We start from the raw sequence: 15,982 nt of genomic DNA, 5'->3' as shown, positions 1-15,982 counted from the left end.
CTACATCTGCAAAAGGGATGCCAATACTTGGACCCGATACCTGCTCAGCCAATACATTAATTTTGACATCATCTTCAAAAAAATTTCCTTTAAAACATTACGCAGAAGCATCAACATGTCTATTTTCCTGCCTCCAAGGTTGAGAAGAGACGTGAGGAAGCAGGAGGTAATATCCGTAGACACATGGTACCTCTTATCATTTCTCAAGAATTCATGGCCGAGTACCATGCATATAGCATGGTGGATAAAAGGACTTCGGCCATCTACCTTGCAAACCATGGCAAGGATGTCATCAAGCATTTTTCCCAAAAAGGGCTTTTGCAGAGACATATCAGTGCATTTCAGGCGAATTGGCGTATCCATGACTATGATTCAAGAAACTGAAAACTCTGAAAAGTGCAACTACAAACCAAATTCAAATTGAAGAAATTAGAATATGAGAAATGATATTAAAAGAGGAATTGAAGAGCCTATTTATTGGCAAACTGTAATTGCATTTAATTCTTTGGCGTTTGCAATCTTCCATATCTTATCTTTTTGTATTCCTATTAATTTTCAAGTGTGTGAAATGCCAAAATGTGCTGACATTAATGTCAGATAGCCAATAGTTCCTGACATGATTAATGATTTCCATGTAAACTTTTCCACATGTCTCCATTCCAAAAAATTATGTGCGACTCCAAGTCTTTTCAAGCGAGTGGCCCTGAGATGCATCTACTATCGTTGATCTCTAACTAATCAATGGTCAATAAAACTATTGTATTTACTATTAATGTACCAAAAATGACGATAGTCGACTTGGTAATTGTGACACTGACGTAACGATGTTACGACATTATTAATAACACACCTAACACAATACACAAGTTGAAACTTGAAAGTGACTACTCAGCAGTCAATACAGTCACTAACCAATACATGTGCAAATTTCACTTTCAGATTAAACAATTTTTCAGTTTACCACTAAAGATTAGCCACGACCATTATTATTCATTTTTCTACAAAACAAGTAATTCGCCTCTGACATTATTAATTCATTTTTGACAAGTGAAAAAATAGCCATCATTTATATATCTGTCAATGAAAAAAAATATTAATTCGCGACATTTAAAATGATTTTTCCTAGGGAAAGAAACAAATCGCTAACATATAATATTTTATTTCCCTACATGGAACAAAAAAAATTTCCCTCGATATTAAAATTTTCCTGCCCCCAAGATGTTAGATTCGCCAACATTTTAGGCTTTTTTTTCGGGAGGGGTTTCTTAAAGTTATCCCTAGTCATAAGGTGACCTATGACCCCCTTTGACCCAATACATGATGACATATGTCCCTAGGAGTCCTAGGACCCATAGGGACATATTAGAATAATTCTTATGGGTCAAAGGGTGTCATAGGTTGACCTATGACCCCCTTCAACCCATTATATGATGACATATCTCCCTATGGGTCCTAAGACCCTAGGGACATATTTGAATCATTCTTATGGGTCAAAGGGTGGCATAGGTCAACCTATGACCCCCTTCGACTCATTACATGATGATATATGTCCCTAAGGGTCCTAAGACCCCTAGGGACATATTAGAATGCTTCATATGGGTCAAAGAGGGTCATAAGTTGACCTATCACGCCCTTCGACCCATTAAATGACCACATATGTCCCTAGGGGACATATTAGAATCATTCTTATGGGTTAGAGGGGGTCATAGGTTGACCTATGACCCCCTTCAAGCCATTAAATGATAACATATGTCCCTAGGGGTCATAGGACCCCTAAGGACATATTAGAATCATTCTTGTGGGTCAAAGTGGGTCAAAGGTTGACCCATTACATGATGACATATGTCCCTAGGGGTCCTAGGACCCCTAAGGTCATACTAGAATCATTCATATGGGTCAAAGGGGGTCATAGGGTGACCTATGACCCCCTTCGACCCATTACATAATGACATATGTCCCTAGGGGTCCTAGGACCCCTAAGGAGATATTAGAATCATTCTTATGGGTCGAAGGGGGTCATAGGTTGACCTATGACCCACTTTGACCTGTTACATGATAACATATGTCCCTAGGGTTCCTAGGACCCCTAGGGACATATTACAATCATTCTTATGGGTCAAAGTCGACCCATTACATGATGACATATGTCCCTAGGGGTCCTAGGACCCCTAAGGACATATTAGAATCATTCTTATGGGTCAGACGGGGTCATAGTTCTCCCTATGACCCTCTTTGACCCATTACATGATGACATATGTTCATAGGGGTCCTAGGACCCCTAGGGACATATTAGAATGCTTCATATGGGTCAAAGGGGGTCATAAGTTGACCTATGACTCCCTTCAACCCATTACATGATGACATATGTCCCGAGGTGTTCTAGGACCCCTAAGGACATATTAGAATCGTTCATATGGTTCAAAGGGTGTCATAGGTTGATCTATGACCCTCATCGACCCATTACATGATGGCATATATCCCTAGAGGTCGTAGGACCACTAGGGACATATTAGACTCGTTCTTATGGGTCAAAGGGGGTCATAGGGTGACCTATGACCCCCTTCAACCCATTACATGTCAATTTTATATCTAATAATTATATTATATTGTATATTTTAATATAATAATATATTATTATTAGATTATATAATAATAATAATCATATATGTAACTAGATTATAGATTTAATAATAATAATATATATCATATATATCACTATATTATATTTAATAATAATAATCATATATATTAGTATAATGTAATAGTAATTATAATATTAATGTTCAGACATGAAATATATAATTTCTTCTAAAATTGTCTAATGTTATTGTTTTATGTTTGTTTCCCTTTAAATTTGTTTCCCTCCATATTTAAAATTAAAAAAAACTTGCCTTTTGAAATTTCCCACCAAAAAGGGATGGGAAGTCACTAAGCCATATTAAATATCCAATCTCAAATTAGATATTTGATTTGAGATCAGATATCCGATTAGGCCTGGTATTTACGAACCCTACCTGGTCAACCCAAAAAACATGTTTGAGGAGGGTTTTAGTGACACTCAAACTTTAGGTAGCCATCTAACAATGTTATTTTGATCGAAATTGAATGAAACGAAAGAGATTTTTTAATATCGCTCTCAAGATTCCATTGATATTATTGCTATCAAATTCTGAGTTCGATAAGTATTGATTAGTTAATTATCAATAAAGATTATTATAAAGTGTTGATTCACATACTAATTGAAAAATAGTTATAACTTTCAAATGGTATAACATTTTTTTAATTCTAAAAGTTCTGTCACATTATATATGCTTCACCTAGTATAAGAAAAAAAATTAAAAATTAAATTTGGTAAAAATTTCTATTAGTTAAGGTGGTCAGAAACAAGATTTTTTTCGAAAATGTTTTGGTAGAAAATACATATTTAATTATTTATTTGGAATAAAAATATCAAAAAATATATGTCACATCCAGGCATGAGTCTACTTTTTATATCTATAATTATATTAAAAAATATTATCATTTGATTTTGATTAAGGTGGTCAGACATGCACCTACTTTTTATTTTCGCCCTAAAATTTTTATAGTACTGCATTAAAATCCAAACTTTTGACTGGAATCAATTATTTTTTTCCCCTGATAAGGCCTAGTAGTTTAGAAAATACATTCAATTTCCTACAGATTATTTCTTACAAGTTTTTGATATAAAGTCCATAACCACTTTAAAATTATGTGTCAAGTTGACATAACCCCGATTTGCTGATTTTTCACTGACACTTAAGGCCATAGTTTGGTACACCATGATCTTGCATATACCCATATCTTCATTAGTTATTGTGACCGAGGGAGTGTTATCATCTTCCTCATCCTCTTGGTCACTTTCATCATCCTTGATTTCTACAGGATCATCACTGGGCTTTTGCAAATGATAGATGCCCTTCCACATGTTTGTTGCATCATTATGATGTTCAATATCTTTGATTAAAATCAAACATGTATGGAATCTAATCATCATTATTCCTTCATTGTTCTTCATTGATGCCTTTATTTCTACCTTAGTAAGACTTAGTAGAAGATTCTTCAAGGATTGCTCATATATGTCCTTGGGTGCTTGGGTGGCTGACTCCCACCTTGGTTGCAATCTTACCAACAACTCTTTGGAGATTTGAGGGGCAATCTAGTCTGGGGAATACTTCAATTTTCCCATCTTATTAAGTACCAGTTCCTCAATCTACATCTTCTCTACATCAGCCCTTGTTTCAAAGTTTAGAGCTTTGAAATTTGTGATGTCTGCTCCTTCTTCCATCTATTTCAATCTTTCTTTGAAGGTAACTTGGGGCTTATTAAATACCACTTCACCTTTATTCTTACCTTTTCCTCTTCTTGTTAGAATAGTTGTGGAGGCCTTTGAGGGTTTTGTGATGATAACCCTTCCTTTCTTATTGGCTAGCTCTGCCCCTTTCTCTGATTCTTCCTCTTCATTATCTAGTTCTTGCTCCTCCTCTTCATCCTCACCTTTTCCTTTGGTAATCATTAAAGGCTCGATAGTAGTTTTCAAGTTGGCAACCTTTCTCTTACCTTTACTGATTGCTTGGGGAAGTTTGATTTCCAATTCTATTCTGGCTTTAGCCTCATCATAGGTTCCAAAAATTGGTTGCTTGGGATCTACTAGTTCATTTACCAATGCTTCAATAATATCCCTAGTTTCATCAATGTTTACCTCATAAGGTAGAGGTTTTACCCATGCAACTCGGGGCCTGACTGCCTGAATGTATACTATGTCATAGTCAACCATAAAACAAACATCATCTTTGTAATCTTCAACAAGTTTAGGAGGGATTATGAACCTGTTGCTCATTCTCTCCTTGAAGTCCTCAAAATAGTTGTCCATTATACTATCAAAATTGACACCCATTTCTGGTATAAACTCATTAATCTAATATAGAATAGGGACATCCTTTCTCCATACGATAGAACCTTTGGAGGGAAAGAATTTTTGTACATAGAAGAATAAACATGTCAACAAGGAACTGAATTTATAGGGGTTATTCTTGGACGATCTGATACTATCCATGTTCTTGTTTAGTTGCCTTAGCAATTTCTCAGATAGGTCATACTCCAAATTCTTCTTCACAACCTTAAATGCTAGGTTTATGACCTCACACGGTACACTGTTCAAATGACTAGAACTGTAGATATTGTGAGCTATCACATTAATTCCATATCTAAGTTCAACGTTGGTAACTGTGTTAATCTTTAAGCCTCTATCATCCTACTTAGCTAAGGTTTTCTTCTGAAGTTCATCCCGACCTAGGGTTTTGGTAGTTTTGACTTTGCTGAGTATGGGAAGTCCAGTAATCTTGTGAATCATCTTCTTGGTGATTAATATAGGTTCTTCCAACCATAACTGACCATTGTGAACACAACTAAGAATGTATCTGATCCATTTTATTTGGAAGCTTCTTGGCATATGGGAGATGTGGGTCAACCCTTTTGTCTCCAGATTTTTATACTCGGGTTTTAGAGAGCCATCAACACACATTTCTTCTAACACACTATCTATTTCTAGGGTTCCTATTTCTTGAATAGAACATTTGAAATGAGTTTGGATATCACTGATTAAAAGTACCTTTGGTGGAGTTCGCGATTGTGCACCATTAGGGTCGAGTGCCTCTACTACTGCGAGAACAAACTTGAAGTTTGATGCTTCCCATTCTACACCCTTGACCAACATTTCTAATTCACATTTTGCCTTGCTGGTGCTTATTCTTGTGGATGCCATAGTTATTCAGTAAGTGATGGAAATCTTTGAACAAACTTCTTTATCTACAAATTTTCTCGAAATCACTTGAATGCACTTTGAAATCTTCTAGCTCTGAGAATACGATGAAAATGAAGTTGAATTCTTCCCATTTTGATGAAGAGTTCACCAGTAATGCTAGGTACCATGTTGTCATAATGCATGACTGACTATCATCCACTAACCTAACTCGGCATGAGTATCAACTCGGTAGATGAACAAAATTCCTTGACTCCCATCCTTGCTCGATAAATTCTTTAACCACTTTGCTCGGTTAAGTCTGATGCACTCAGTGAAAGATAACTTTTCTATGATCCTGATGTATCTACAATACAAATTGGATCATTTTCTCTCTTTCATTTGGAACTGCTCTAGATATAGCTTAATGATATAGTTCCAGATCTTCCTTTATGAATCTAATTGAAAATGGTGGAGTCACCCACATCTTGAGTGATGTGGCCATCATTTGAATTGTTCTACTTGGTAGATTTAGGAATCCACTATTGTCTCATTTTTAGCTATATGACCGAGTTCAGTGCATGTATAGCACCTTATAGTAGTGTCCTTTCTTAGGTGATGTCTTGCATAATTTATACCAATGTGTCCATATTCTCCACAATAATGGCATCTGCACCAGGTATTGTAGTCCCATCCAAATATTGCTTTAACAAGTTGTTTAGCTAGATTGAATGTTTTGGATCTGCATTGAGATGCCTTGTGACCATGCTTCTTGCATTTGTGACAATTACCTTCAAATTTTGGTTTCTCCTTGCATTCATTGGCTTTGTGACCATGCTAATTACAATTATAGCACTTTCCTCTAAATTTTCCTTTTCCATTATTCTAGCGTTTGTTTGATGTGTGACTAGTTTTTCCACAATGATTGCATGAGGGTTTTAAATTCATTTTTACACCTTGCTTGGAAGATTCACCTTGTTCTTCATCGTATCCAAGTCCTACTTTATCTTTTTTCTTATGAAGATTCTACTCATTTTGCTAAATCAATTGATTCATGTCTTCTTGTGACTTCATCATTCTTTCATTGATTTGCTTTCTAGTATTTAGGTCACTCTTTAATTTTTCAAAAACAAAAATTTCACATCTTAGTTCTCTCAGTATTCTTTCATTAATTTCCCTTTCACTATTTAGATCAGTTCTTGCTCTTTCATTTTGTGCTTTGAGAATCTTGATTTCTTCATTTGCTCCAGAGATTTGATCCATGAGGTCTTCATGCTGATTGGATTGAATATTTCTTGCCTCCAAGTCTTCATTTGCCTTGTTTCTTTTTTCCAAAACTTCACATAGCTTGATTGATTGGATTTCTTGTTCTCTTTTAAGTTTTCTTACTTCTTCCTACAGAGAACTATTCTTTGCTAGGAGTTCCTTGATTGCCTCATTAGCTTCATCTAAACTGCTTAATGGTAAAAGGTCTTCAATCTCTTTTCTTCAACATACTGATGGTCATTCATTTGTCTTGCAAGTTCTTTCCTTCTTTGCAGGGATTGAGAAAGATGCTCCTTTGCTTCTTTGAGTTGAACCATGGCCATTTCCAAAACTAGCTTTTCATTTTCAATTGCCTTGTCAAGTTTGAATATCTCCATCTGTCCTTAGATCTTTGCTCAAGCTGCTAAACTTTTATCCTAAGAACCACAAAGCTTTGATACTAATTGTTGTAAATATTCAGGATATGACAGGTTACTAAGAGGGGAGGGGTGAATCAGTAACCTTAAATTTTTTTATTAATTTACCATATATCATTCTATGCTACTGCATGCATTAGTTCTGAAACATAAAACAATCATTACACAAGTGAACACAATATTTGGTGACCCAAAAACCTTCCAAATAGAAAGTAAAATTGGGGTGGGGATGATACCCACAAAACTTCAATACTATAGTATAAAGTTGGCTTATTAAGGCTTACATTGACCACTTTTGGTGATCTTCCCTGTTAGGAGCACAAAGGACTACTAGGTCCACCTTGTTTGAGGATTGTCAAACATACAATGAAGTATGCACTTTGTTAGGAGATTTGTACAAAGGGTGTTAAGTCTACCTTGTTAGAGGATTTGAAAAACTGATTCACCTATTAGCATGAAGCAGTGGATCTACTCGCAACTGATTGCTGATAAGATTCCTTATGCACTAATCACCTCATGTGATGGATATAACTTTTCAATCTCTAAATTGACCTTGCTGGGTACCTTGAACTAATAGTGGTGATCTTTCGCATATACTTCACATTACTTCGCAATTCCTTCTCATTCCATGCATCATACATATATTCATCTATTCACTCATACATGATATCTTACAACACATTTTACATATATACCTTTCAAACTTACAAAATTACAAGGTTGGCCAAAATACAAGTAAACAAATACATTACAGAGTCAGCCCAATAGTAAATAATGTGCGTTCACTAAACTGACTTGGTGACCTTTTGATACTCGATGTCCACTGCATTACTCAACATCATCGTGCACTCGATAGAAGTGAAGGATCGGTCCATACTAATCACTTGATGCAGTTCTGAACTCGATAACCACTGGTGACTCAATAGATGAAGTGTCACTTGGTAGATATTGTTCACTAAGTTTACCCTGCTTCACTCAATAAACACTGAAGACTGAGTTTACCTTACTTCACTCACTATACACTGAATCTTCCCATCACTTGGTTTGCACTGAATCTTTATGACACAAACTATCTCCTTGATAGACACTATGAAGCACGGTAGGTACTGAGAAGCTCAATATACACTGTTGGACTTCGCATTGTCTGTATTTGCTTGGTAGCCACTGTTTGCTTGGTGTAAACTACTAAACTACTAAGTTTACAAGGTAACCACTTGATACTCGTTAAGCATATAGAATAAGTGTTGTCACTAATGACAAAATAATCATAATGCCAACAATAATCATTGAGGATATTCATATTATATAAAATTATAGTTAAATTTATTTGGTAACAAGATCACTATTGTTATATTCTTGTATCAAATTTGTTTATTTTCATAATAATAACATATCCATGTCTATAGAAGACAATGATTGAAAATGGAAAAAGCACATAAAATTAGAAGATTAGTATATTTTATTCACTTTTCTTCATTGGAACTCCCAATAATTCCACCTATCATCCTTTCACAGTGGAATTATTTTAGTTTTTTTAAATGAAAAACCATTCTTGTCATCTAAAATAAATAAATAGTAACCCTACTCTTCAAATTCCCTTTTTTTGATGTCTTGACATTATTTTTTCGTTTTTTTACATTGACAACTTTTTGTTGATGTGATATTTTTTCATCAACTTGACAATATGCCCCCAAAACTTGATGATTAACCCTTTTACATTCCACAATGAAGAATTTTATTCCTATTACCTCATTTCTACTCATTTTGGATACAATTGAGTGATTTGATGATGTTTGAGACTATTAGTGCCTTATAGGTCTTCAATGCACAAACTACTTTAAATGGCTTACAAGATTATTTGAATTCATTTCATGTGGCCTTTCATAATTTACTCAACCCTAAAATAACATTAAAAAAATACAAATATTTTTCATGATTAATTGAAATAAATAGGTGCTCATGTACTAGAGAGGACATAACCCAAGAAACTCAACAATTTTCTCATCATATTATGGAGCATATCTCCAATAATATTAACTCCCCCTAACTCACTCCACATAGTAAGAATATTTTTAATTAACACATAAAAAATCTATGGTAAGATTAGAGAAGAAACATGCTTCCCATTAGTAATGATTTTCATTCATTCTCTTTAGTAATACTTTTATTCTTTTCTTTCTCTTCAATAATACATTTTTCTTTTCTTTCTCTTTAGTACAATTTGAAACACTCCAAAATGTAGCTTGAACCTATCTAGATGCATTTATATGATTTTTTCTTTTTTTTAGTAGATGAAGGAACCTCTATAGAATTTTTTTTCCATTTTTGTGTTCTTATCTTTATCTTTCCTTTCATTAGTAGAAATTGATAATTCTTCCACAACATGAATTCTTCTAGTAGTAGTGTTTGAATATTGATCATTTTAAAATTATTTTCATACATTTTTTATCAGATGACCCTTAGCAAAGGCACATTATGGCATCATTAGATCATCTATAATATCTTAATCACACCTTCATGGCATAAATTTACCTACAAAGAAGACTTGTGATCCACATCCATAGAATAACCATGAAGGTTGGGAGACAAAAAGATAAAATAAATAGAAGAAGACAAAGGGACGCTCTCAAAGCCCACATGATGAAAAACCCACCCCATAAAAGAGGGGAAAAAACCATTAAGAAAAAATAAATCAATATAGAAACTACTTCAATAGATATGGGAGCTACCAAAATACTATGATGAGAGACAAAATATCTCTTCTAATGAAAATTGAGAGTCAAAAATAGGCCCCAACCAAATTAAGGCCAATGATATATTTTTGGCTCACAAGGGGCATTAGTAGGAAAGAGATGGTAAAGAAAAAAATATGGGTTTATACATTAAGGCCAACTATATTAACTTGAATGTTATTTTCAATACATCTTTAAAAAATTAAAATATAATTCAATTAGATGGTAGAATTTTTTTTTAAAACTAGATTATAGCTTAACATGATATGATAATTAAATAAATGAATGGTTGACAGAAAACAAGATTTTTTTTGAAAAAAAAAAAGAGAGTGTGTTAGAATATAATGTTTCATCCTTTTATCTAGGGGCCTTGGTAACAAATTGGCTATTTTTTATATTTGAATCACAAATACAAGATAAATATTACATCAAAGATATATATATGTATATATATATATCTCAAAAAGTTAAATTTTTGTTTATTTGTACAAATAATTATTAGCAATTAATCTAGCACTACTATTACGATATTATTGTCTAACATTTAATTCTAATAACTCAAATTGATTTAGCCTTAGTTTATGTTTAATATAGCATTTCTTTGATTTTGTGCACCTATTTCTTGTGAATATGGGATTTAATCAATCAACTTTAGATGGAGAGCGGAAAGCTGGCTATCGTCAAACCTTTACGTTATGCCTACTCGACTTTCGATTTATTCGCAGTACTTTTATTTTATTTCATGCTTAATAAAATTATTATATTCTTATAATTTAATTAGCATATTAATTGACATAATATATTATATTACTCAAAAGGTGAAATTGTTACGATTTTCATTTTTAGAATTTCAATTTCAAGTATATTTCTATAAATTTTACTAGTGATTGAAAATTAATCAAGCAAGTTTTTAAAAATTATCTACAAATTATTTCTTCGTCAATACTCTATACATATTTATTTTATTAAACAAACTCAACACTAATATAATGAATAGTTTCCTTATCCAATTGCATGCCTAGTGAACTCAGGGTGATGTGTGTGTATGCACGCGCATGTGCATGTGCATGTGCATGTGTGCCTACTATAGCTTCATCTTGATACTAAGAACCTTTAAAACATATACTATTTATTAACCTAGTATAGCTAATATAGTAAAATATTAGTTATTACTATTCTTGAGGTCATTGATGACATCTTATTATTTGTCCTATATCATATCCTTGTAAGATGTCACTCTGTTGGATAATAATCCAACAATACTATGTAATGAGAGAAATATATTGGATATTAAAAAAATTATAATAGACCTTAAAACGTTTTGACCATGTCAATATATTATAAGAACCATTTAAAAACTCTCAAAAAAATCTTATATTCAATTATAACACAAAAAGAAAGAAAAAGACCTCAATTTAATCTATAATATTTAGTCTTTTACCAACTAAGAGTCTAAATAGGATGAATAAAAAAATTATTATAATAAAAACTTTACTAATTACGATTCTAGAATGTCAAGACTTCCATCTTATCTGTGTCTTATATTCCTTTAAACAATAACTCATTAGCATAAATATATTAAAATTTTAATAATATTCAAGACACCATCACATCAATTGAACTTTTTCCCCCTCACTTTCCAAAATACCATTACAGAACTTGAACTTTTTTCCCCTTTACCACTTGTCATAGCTGAGCTATAATCTTTTTATGACTTAGAGCTTTGATAGCCCATGGTTTTCATTTTCTTGGATCATTGGTGACATTATAGAATAGTATTTAGTCATATGTTATTTTTGATAGGGCAAAGAAAGAAAAAGTACAACTTATGTAATATTTTTGATTAAAATTAATTTGATGGAGATTAGACTAGGATGCTAGAGTCCAGATTAGAAGTAACTAAGCTTCATATTAATATGTATCCTTGACTAAATTTTAAAATACAAAATACAGTAGATTTCAGATTTAAGGCAGATATGAAAAAGAAAATAATTCACAGTTTTTAATCTTATATGGATTTTTAGCAGGGCCGTCCAAATCAACAAGCTAATCCATTGGAACGTGTAGTAAAAACAAGAAAGGCTATTCTTTAAAAATGCAGAGAGAGAAGTATATATTTTCTGTTCCGGCCAAGTTCTTTCAAAAAGAGTAAAGCGTGCCTTTGCAGAAGGATAACTGGGGAGCTATGGCGCTTGAGGCAGTTTCCATTCTCGTCGTTACTATAGTCCTGACTTCACTAATTTTGTCAATTGCAATCTCTGTCAGACGTAGACTTAATTATACGGCAAAGACAAAGCCACCGCAGCCTCCATCATGGTCAATAATTGGACATCTCCCTCTCCTAAGTACAAGCAAACAGCCCACTCACAGATTTATATCCTCTCTTTCACAGACCTATGGCCCCATAATGCGTCTCCAACTTGGAGTACGCCCAGTTTTGGTTGTCTTCTCTTCAGATCTTGCAAAAGAATGCTTCACAACAAATGACAAACCCTTTGCATCGTGCCCACCTTTCTATGAAGCAAAGCATTTGGGGTACAACTTCAAAATTCTGAGCTTTGCTCCTTACGGTTCCTACTGGAGAAACATCAGAAAAATTTGCAGCCTCCAGCTCTTCACTGCACACAGAATCGAATCCTTCAGGGAAGTCCGCACAGAGGAGATTTCCGGTCTCATCCGTTCCCTGTTGGAGAGTTCTCAGCGAGGGACCAATCCAGTTAATATCAAGTCAAGGCTCTCGGATCTCACTTTTAATATCATTGTGCGAATGGTTGCCAGCAAGAGTCGATTCTCCCCAGATCTCTGTTCGGACGATTTTAAACAGGTGCGGCAGTTCAGGGAGGTGATCGAAGAAACTTTCTTGCTAGCTGGATCATTTGATATCTGCTACTACCTGCCTTTCCTAAAGTGGCTTGACCTGCATGGAATAATGTCCGCCATGAAGAATCTGCAGAAGAAGAGAGAGAGTTTTATGATTAAATTGCTGCAGGAGCACCGAGAGAAGAGAGGGGTCCACGCTCGAGACTTGATCGATGTTCTCATCTCTGCAACAGACAACCATGAAATTCAGTCAGACAATAACGAAGATGTGGTCAAAGCCACCGCCCTTGTATGTTCTCATTTCCCCAAATTTGTTGATGGTGTTAGGGATACACAAGCTTTTTAAGTTCTTTTAAGATTTGTCTTTGGTTTTGCAGACCTTGATAAGCGCAGGTACTGAAACATCCTCTGTGACCATCTAGTGGGCACTGTCAGCTCTGATGAATCACCCGGACATTTTGCGCAAAGCCCAGCAAGAGATCGACACACATGTTGGACGGGAGCGATTAGTCGAGGAATCAGATGTGCACAAGCTGATATATTTGGAGGCCATTGTGAAAGAAACTCTCAGGCTTTATTCCCCGGAACCTCTTCTGCTTCCTCATGAATCTATCGAGGCGTGCACTGTTGGGGAATACCATGTTCCCGCAGGAACACAACTGTTAGTCAATGCGTGGGCGATTCACCGGGACCCGGCTTTGTGGGAGCGCCCCACGGGATTCATTCCTTATCGTTATCTCAACGGTGACAAAGAGATGGAAATGAAAGGGCGCAACTTTGAATTGATTCGGTTTGGTTCAGGGAGAAGAATTTGCCCCGGGATGTCTTTGGCGTTGATTATTGTGAGCCATACATTGGCTCGGCTGCTTCAGAGCTTCGAGTGGACTGCTCCAGAGGGAGCTGAAATTGATATGACAGAAGGGCTTGAGCTGACAATGCCCGAATTAATTCCATTGGAGGTAATTATAAAACCTCGCCTTCCCCTCCATCTATACTGATATGAGTGCAGAAAAAGAGTTTTACCCCTGACCATAGATCATGTATTTTAATCTTCATGTTACCCGTTCAATGAAAACAAATTTGCTTTGCTTATTCAAGGAGTAGGTTATATGTTTTATGGTTTTGATGATTTGAAGTGAACTGAATTTGATTGGTTAAAATAAATAGTTAATTTTGATTATATCGTTTAAGAAGGAACTACTAGTTCAGGAGGCTGATATGTTGTAAAAATAAGGAAAATGCTAATTGTTTTTCATATGATTCCTAATAAAAATTATCTATTCTAAGGAATATGAATATGTAGCTTTAGTTCTTTCAACAGTTCACAAAGTCTATATAAGATTTGAAGAAAGTTTTCCATCTTGTGATATTGCTATTAGAGTTTAATTATATAGCTTTTAAATTTGACTCAAAAATTACACATTTAAATTCTGATAGGAGTATCACAATTTATCAGTTTTCAATCTTACTTCCCATTTTACACAATTAAAATAAAACTACTTTATTCACGAACTAGGTTATATGTTGTGATGATATTAGATCAATTGAATTGGATTAATTAAAATAAATAATTGATTTTGGTTATATCTTTGTAGCAGGATTTAGCAGTTTAGAATGCTGATTTTTCTTTTGCTAAAGAAGTTGCAGGATATGTAAAGCAAGATCTTTGCTCAAAACAAGGCAAACATCAACTGTTTACAAGAATGAACGGGTGCTCTCTCTTCGCTATTAAAATTATACGTTTTATGGAATGTGCTCAAAAAGTCACACACAAGGCCGAAAGGAACATTTTCAGACTTGTTCTCCATTTTACAAAACTCTCATCACAAGTGTAACCAATAGCATGTAATACATAATAGTGCAGATCATTACAAAGTTTACATCAGTGGCATTGGATGAATTCTATTTAAAATGTAAAGCATGGGGCTCATGTCGCAGATAAGGATCAAAAGAAAAATTAATTTTTTATAATCAAGCGACATAAATAAAAGTGCAATGGAGTTTTGCCACATACCTAAAATAAAAGCGGCTAAGATTGAATGCATCAAAAGTAAATTTTTTTTTTCAAATTTGTGAAAATACAATCTTCTAGATCAAATACACCAAAAGTCAAAAAAAATCAGATTTCTAAAAATATAAATGATCTTTCTTCAATATTTTTTTGGGAGGATAGCGTCCAAAATAAAATAGACACCAACCACAAACTAAAGTTTCAAAGAGATACTAAGTGAGAAGCAAAATGAACTCGAGCTCTGCTAGGGTTTGTACAACCTCTGTCTGAATCCTTGCCAATTTCCATTGCTTGTCATATCGCATTTACTATGGGAATAAGCTTTCATTTATAATGAGTTTGGCTTTCTCCAGTCTAGCAATTGCTACTGGTGTTGGAGTTGTTGTTGCTACTGGACATAATGGCTTCATCGACCAAATGCCTATGCAAGTTTGTTCCCAAGGTGTTTCACGAGGTTATTCCTCTCTTGATATTATTTTGAATGTCAAGGAATTTGATAGTGCATGCACATGGTTAGAGCAGCAAACCCTTATTGGATATTTTGTGGGTCGTACTCCTTCTGAAAGCATGCTGCAGGAATGGGTTACCAAGATTTGGACACCTCAAGGTGTTCACCTTGAAGGCGTTCAAAGCCTTACCAAAGACTTTTTTCTTTTTAGTGTTAGCAATGTTGGCCAAGCTGAACATGTTTTTATACAAGGGCCCTAGACTATTAGGTCATCCCTCTTGATTTTTCAACGTTGGTTAAGCAATTTTTTTATTTTCGATGATTGGAAGCTTAAGGTGCCCGTCTGGGTGAAATTTCCTATGCTTACCATTCCTTGCTGGTCTTTTTTGCCCACTATTGTGCAAACCGTCAGCAATTTTGTGTGTCTTGAACTGGACAAGTTTTACAACACTCATCCCAAGCGTAGGGTTTGCATTGAGTTCGACCTGTGTAGGGACCTCAAAGATTCTATGGATATCTAGATAGGTGGTA

The 15,982-nt window shown here is 34.6% G+C and overlaps 1 pseudogene across 1 annotated transcript; it reads left to right on the top strand.

Moving 5' to 3' along the window:
* Positions 1 to 12,357: 12,357 nt before the first annotated feature.
* Positions 12,358 to 13,990, top strand: LOC149560396 (isoflavone 2'-hydroxylase-like; annotated as a pseudogene). Its single transcript, XR_016363350.1, has 2 exons — positions 12,358 to 13,281; positions 13,370 to 13,990. The product of XR_016363350.1 is annotated as an isoflavone 2'-hydroxylase-like (transcript).
* The last annotated feature ends 1,992 nt before the right edge of the window (positions 13,991 to 15,982 follow it).

The sequence above is a fragment of the Cupressus sempervirens genome, chromosome 4 (assembly GCF_028749045.1).
Source record: "Cupressus sempervirens isolate cs-2001-9-10 chromosome 4, ASM2874904v1, whole genome shotgun sequence".
Classification (NCBI taxonomy): Eukaryota; Viridiplantae; Streptophyta; class Pinopsida; order Cupressales; family Cupressaceae; genus Cupressus; species Cupressus sempervirens.
Note: the sequence above shows the minus strand (reverse complement) of the source record. Positions and strands in the feature narration are given on the sequence as shown.